Below are 6,448 nucleotides of genomic sequence, written 5' to 3' on the forward strand. Positions count from 1 at the left end.
TGCAGAGACCAGTCCTCAATAAGAGACTCTGCGGGAAGGTTCTCCAGTAACTAGGGACTCAGCCTTTCCTCACTGGCATCATTATAGGAAATGTCAGGAATGCAGGCTGTGGGGAAGCCCAGAACTGTTTCTGTTGCAGTAGGAGTGTCAGAAGGTCTCCCACTTTAGCAGCAGTCATTGTAGGGATTGACATGGGAGAATGGGTTGTATGTGAACTCTCAGCTGCTCTCACCATAGCCCCTCACCATGGGGAAGGTGTGCATGTGTATCCTTGGTTGTTCTAGCCTTGCTTTCTAGTAGTGGGAGCTGTACAGGAGGTCTGATGAGGGCAAAGCAAATCTCAGGCTTTGCCTTCACTGTCCAGAAAGGTCCATTTTCACATCTAGTTACCTGTTTCACTGTGAAATATGGCTGAATATAAGACAAAGGTAGTTTTTGCTACAACTTAGCTAGTCCAGGTTAATACCATTTCACCCCTATCTAGGGCTTACCTTGACTAGCAGCAATAATGAGATAAAAACTATGCTGCCTTGCCGCCACAAAGCCTGCATCATAGCTACCTTGGTGTAACAACACACCTCCTTTGAGAAGTGAAGACATAGCCTCAACTCCCCCCTGAAGCTAGGCCTCCAAATACCCTGCAGAGCAGTGCTTCATGCTAAGGGAATGCCCCACTCCTGTGCCAGGGATTCAGCACCCTGTCATCTTTTCCCACACCCTAGCTTTCATTACCACACCTTACTCAGTATCAGCTCTGATTCTACCCCGTCTCCTTCTCTTGCTACCTCTTTGTGTCGTCATTTATATCCGGGTCCCTCCCCCTACCTTTCTATGTTACACCACCCACGGCAGAAGAATTTACCTCAGGCAAAATAACAAAAGAGCAAGCCAACCAGTCTCCCAAGCATGAAACACAAATCGGTTCCTGAATAAAGCAAGGGGAAAAGGGTTCAGCTGCAGCAGGTGGTGTGAGAGGCAGGTGGCAGGAAGCAGTCAGGGTAAATGAAGGGGGAAGATGTCACTCAGTAGTGTTACAAATCAGTTTAAGGAAGAGGAGGAGGAGGAGGAGGAAAGAGCTTCCTTCGAGACTGGGCATCAAGTTGAAGGTCAAGGTGCTATTGTTTCCCTAATAACCACAGTGACAAGATAAATGACAAAGTCAAATATGCCAGTAACACCTCTATTTTGTTTGTAACATGACATGCTTGTTTAAGAGCTGTCACCGAGTTAGACTAATATTAAACTGCCATACATCTGTGCAGGGCTCTGAACTCTGATAAGTACTGTAATACTGAAAGCAGCTACATCTCATTGCATTATTGGATAAACACAGCTCGTTTCATAGATTTGGGATCCTCCAGGAAATCCTATTACGATATAATGCTATAAGGTTTGTTTCTTCTTGCCTTAAAATAAATAAGTTAAGTTGCACATAACTGAGGTGCAGCTGAGTTGAAGTTGTGGGCAATTATTAATTAAGCTGGAGAGTATGGAGATTCATGTAGGAGTTATAAGGTAGACAATGATTTGCCTACCGGGAAGATGATAGTGTGTGGTGCTGGGAGGAGAACTGTTGCACTGAATGAAGGTACTAGTGATGTTCCTTAAGGATTTGTCTTTGGACCAGTCTGATTTATTATGTTCATTAATGATCTCGGTACAAACATTCAGAGTGTTCTGATGAAATTTGCTAAGGATAAGGCATCATCAGAACAGAGGGGGATTAGAATACCACACTGGCAAACCTAGATCGCTTTGAGTAATGAGATGAAATTTAATAATATACATGCAAGATCATGCACTTAAGGACTAACAACAAGATCTGTTATAAATTCAGAGCTCATCAATAGCCTGTTTCCTCTAAACAGCTGAACTTCTCAGAACCATCAAGAAGTACATGTGTATCTGTGTAGACCTGACTGCAGGGTCAGAGCCAAAGCCATAAATTAATCTTTCTCCAAATCAGTGTGATATAATAAATATTCTGCATTTATATCCTACCTTTCACCTGATGATCTCATAGCACTTTACATGCACTGATTAGTAAAGGCTTGCTAGCATTCTGGTGATAGAAGCAAGTAGTATTCTAATTTCATTGATGGGGAAACTGAGGCAGCACAAGGTTAGGCCATATACCCAAAGCCACAGAGCAAGTCAGCGGTAGAACTGGTTCTCTTAGGCCCTACGTCAAAAGCCATTAGAGTATGCTTTTCTCAAAGAGCAGACCTGAAGCTAGACAATAGAGGAGCGAACTCATCCCACAGCTACAGAGAAAGCCAAAATAAGTAAGCAGTACGCTATTTAAACGTTGATAAGAGTTTATTTCACTCTTTTCAGTATAAACAAGGAGAGCATACAGGGAAAGAAACTGTGCAGATTAGTTTACCTTAGATAACCCAGAACAATGCGTAGTCTGATAAACCTAATGTATTACAAACCACAATTCTGTGGCAACTTGAGCAAACAGGGCAGTACTGACTGCCTGTAGAGAGTCCACATACCCATTTGCACTATAGGGTGCTGCTCAGTAGGGTAACAGGGGTGGGACAACCTGAACAGGTGTTCTGGGTGCTAACTTGGGGAGAGAGTACAGAAAGAAAAACAGCTGCTGCTACTACCGCACAAATCACACCAATGGTGGCAACAGCAACCAGAAGTCACCGATACCCCTGTGTGTGACAGCTGCTTTGGGTGCTTGGCTGCATTCTTACACTGCTGAAGGAGCTCTAGGCATCCAAATGTAGACCACTGATTTTTTAGGAAGATGTTGAATACCACAAAACATTTACTTTGGGGTAAAAGTGGAGGAGATACACAACATGTAGCCTCACACCCATGTTTCTCTCTCCACTCCGGAGTAAAGTTAGCCCTCAGCAAGCAAGGAGTACATCACTCCACCAGTCCTCTGTTCACAGATCTAGTCATTATCCCTCCCAGACATCCCATAGGTCAATGCAAACAGGCTATTACCAACTATTCTAGCACTTACCCATAAGGCTGTTGAATGTCCACTCTGGACACCCGTGCAATTTTATTCCAGTTAAGAATCTGAAGTAGACTACACCCAGGGGAACATGTTGTGTATTCACACCCTGAATCTCACAGCATTAAAGGATGAAGAAGAGAATCATGTACCCAGAAAGACTGCATGTGTTTATGATGGCAGGTAGGGGATAAGTTGATTTTGGTTTCAAGCTAAGTAGAAGGAAGAACAATTTGTATATGTGCAGTCAGCGATACTAAAGGAAAGAGAGACATTCCAATTCCCTAGGGCAGGAGTTAGCAGCCTATGGCCCACAGGCCCAATCTGGCCCATGGATTCATTTGATCCAGCCCATGGATGTAAGACTTCGCAGGGTTCAGTGGCAGGCACTATCTCCTATGCTATGGCTGGAAGAAGTGTTAGTGGTGGCTACATCCTATGGCCCACCTCTCTGCCTCTAACCAAAGCTGGATCATTCCAGCCCACAGCCTGAAATGGTTGCTGAATCCTAGAGGGACTATTGTTACTGAGGAGTTCTCAGCACACAGCACTATAACACGGGCAGTGAACATCACATTCATATCTCCAGGGACCTCTGCAGCCCTCAGTCTAGACACTGTCTTGAGTGGCCCTGACAAGTCAATTGGCCTGTTTCCAAGTCCAAACACTGATTATGTAAGAGCTATGTTCTTTCAAAGGAAACAAGAGATTGAAGGAATCCTCTGATTATAATGAGAATAAGGTGAACTGAGTTATTCAACACAGCTCACCTAGGATAGGCACACAAATACCAAACTACATGACTCCTGAATATTGTTGATATCCACTTGCTATACCAAAGGGTCATTTTAACTGACAAGACAAATGTTCTCTCTTTATCTAAATGAATATTAATAACATAATTCCAATTTTCACCTTTTTGTAATTAAGCTTCTGGGGCAGGAAAACTACTAAAACATAAGTGAATTACTCTTACTACTATACTGTATGTTTAATTATTTCTTCTAAGTCTGTTTGAAATATCCCAGGTTAACTGCTGCTCCTTTAAGTTCTTCAGTCCAATACCAAAGAAATATAGTGCAAATCAGAAATTTACATTAAAACAGGCTCTGTATTTTAAATAGGAGAGACTGCTAGAGGCTTCTAGCAAAGAGTCTTTCTATCTGGCAAGGAAAAACATTTTTATTTCTCTGTTCTGGAGAAATGGGTATATAAAGATATAAGTAATGTTCAAGCCCTTTCCTCTACTGCCCCACCACTGATTTCTTCTTGACACTGTGCTGTATTTACTGCTCAGATTTCTATCTTGTATAGTAAAAACATCAGCCCAAAGGATTTTCCTTTTGTAGATAAATATCAGCAGTTTGACCAGATGTGAGTGTATAAAATCAACAGCCAGAAAAATCACATAATCAAATTTTAAATCATACAACTGATTAAAAAAAACCAAAAACTGGGTTATTATTTGCATTTTGGATTTTGAGGCTTTTTAAGTTTGTCTTTACAACCTTGAAAGCTGAGATACGTACATAACCTCCTACCTTCAAGAGCCAAACTTAGAAAAAAAATAAAAAAGGTGACAACAGCATTGCAAGCACTGGAAATAGTGAATCAGAGGTGCTGTTTCAGATATCAAGATGGCGAGAATCAGTGAGAGCTGAAGCAGCAGAGATGGAAAAGGTCCCAAGAACTGTGCTGGAAACCTATGATAGGGATCTAAGGGTGTAGGTGTGTCTTCAGAAGTCAAAGATCATTGTCCCTATTAGAAGGTGGAGCAGTAAACACTGTGCTATTCTTCCTGTCACAGGGAGAGTTATATAATATTGCAAACTAAAATTAGCTATGCAATAGTGTATATAGTGCCCTGTGCATTTCTAAGGAGAAAAACATAAGAACGAGGACCTCAAGGGAGGCATGGGCTTTCAGGCACCTCCATGGAGAATGGTGTGGCTAGCAGCCTGCAAAATACTGTTACCCATTCCCAGCCTGTTCAGAGGAGGAATACAAACACCAGCAGAAGAATAGGAAATTGAACAAAGATAATCCCAGTCGGGCAGCATTGGTACATTTCCTGCATCCTCTTGGACTGGCCAAAACAGCCCGGTTTTGCAAAGTGGGAACACTGTTGATGACTCTGAGCCTGATTTATGTGACATAATAAAGGATATCAATGGATGCATTCCCGACAACACCTGAAAGCTATTAGAAACATTTGAGGAGAAAAACTGGTTTAGAACTTTCCTCTGATGAAATACCCCGGGCTTGGAGCACTTTATGGAGCAACAGAGGGGAAAAACTGATTAGTTGCATGCTTAGAAAATAGGGGCTGAGCAAAATGACACAGTGCTCACAGAAGTGGGTTGCAAGAATATATGAAAGGGTTGTGAACAAACTTTAAAAGTGGATTTTACTTTAAAGGAGAAAAATGTGGGAAACGGTGGCTTTTCCCTTGCAGGCTGGCAGAGTCCCAGCCTGTGAGGGGCTGCTTGGGGTCCCCCATACTCCCTCCACTGGGGGCTGGGACCTGGGGCAGCAGGTTTGGAGTGAGGGGCACTGGGTCAAGACTGGCCATCAATGTTTACCAATGGGTCCTGGTACAAAGAAGGTCAAGAACCACCGCTGTAGGGTACACAGAAATACAGAGGGAAGAGCTTTTGGTTTTCCAGGGCCTGCAAAAATGCTCAGGTATATGCTCTCTGCAAATTGTACAAGTCATAGAATCATAGAAAGTGATGGTGGATAGGGACCTCAGGAGGTCCCTAGTCCAACCCCCTGCTCAGAGCAGGACCAGCCCCAACTACATCATCTCAGCCAAGGCTCTGTCTTAAAATCCTCCAAGGATGGAGAGTCCACTACCTGTCTGGGTAACCTGTTTCAGTGCTTTGCCACCCTCCGACTGAGAAACTTTTCCCCAATATCTACCCTAAACTTCCCTTGCTGGAACTTGAGGCCATTGCTCCTTGCTCTGTCATCTGCCACTACTGCGAAGGGTGCAGCTGCCTCCTCTTCGGAGCCTCTTTCAGGTTGCTGAAAGTTGTTATTAACCCCCACTCCGTTTCCTCTTCTCCAGACTAAACCAGCCCAGGCCCCCAGAAGTGCACATCAGCACGGCACTGGCAGGCACCGATGCAGGGCAGGCTTGCCCAGGCCCCTAGAGAAGGAGACAAAGTACCCGACACCTGCCCGCTCCGCCCCGCCCCGGAGGCGTTGTCTCCTCTTCCTGGGCTCGGCGGCGGCTCCTGGCCGGGACAATCACCGCGGGCTCCGCCTCCTGTCCTGCTCGCCAGGTGGAGCGGGCAGAGCTGCGCTTCGTTGCCTGCCGCCGGGGAAGGGTTAAAGGTGGTGCTGCTGCTGCGAGGGAAGGAGCGGGCGGCGCCGCGCGACGAGGTAGTTTCACCTGAAACTCCGCAGGTGGGGACGGCGAGCAGCGGAGCAAAAGAGTGGCCGAGGATGCTGGTGCTGCCG

The sequence above is a fragment of the Alligator sinensis genome, unplaced genomic scaffold (genome assembly GCF_000455745.1).
Source record: "Alligator sinensis unplaced genomic scaffold, ASM45574v1 scaffold108_1, whole genome shotgun sequence".
Classification (NCBI taxonomy): domain Eukaryota; kingdom Metazoa; phylum Chordata; order Crocodylia; family Alligatoridae; genus Alligator; species Alligator sinensis.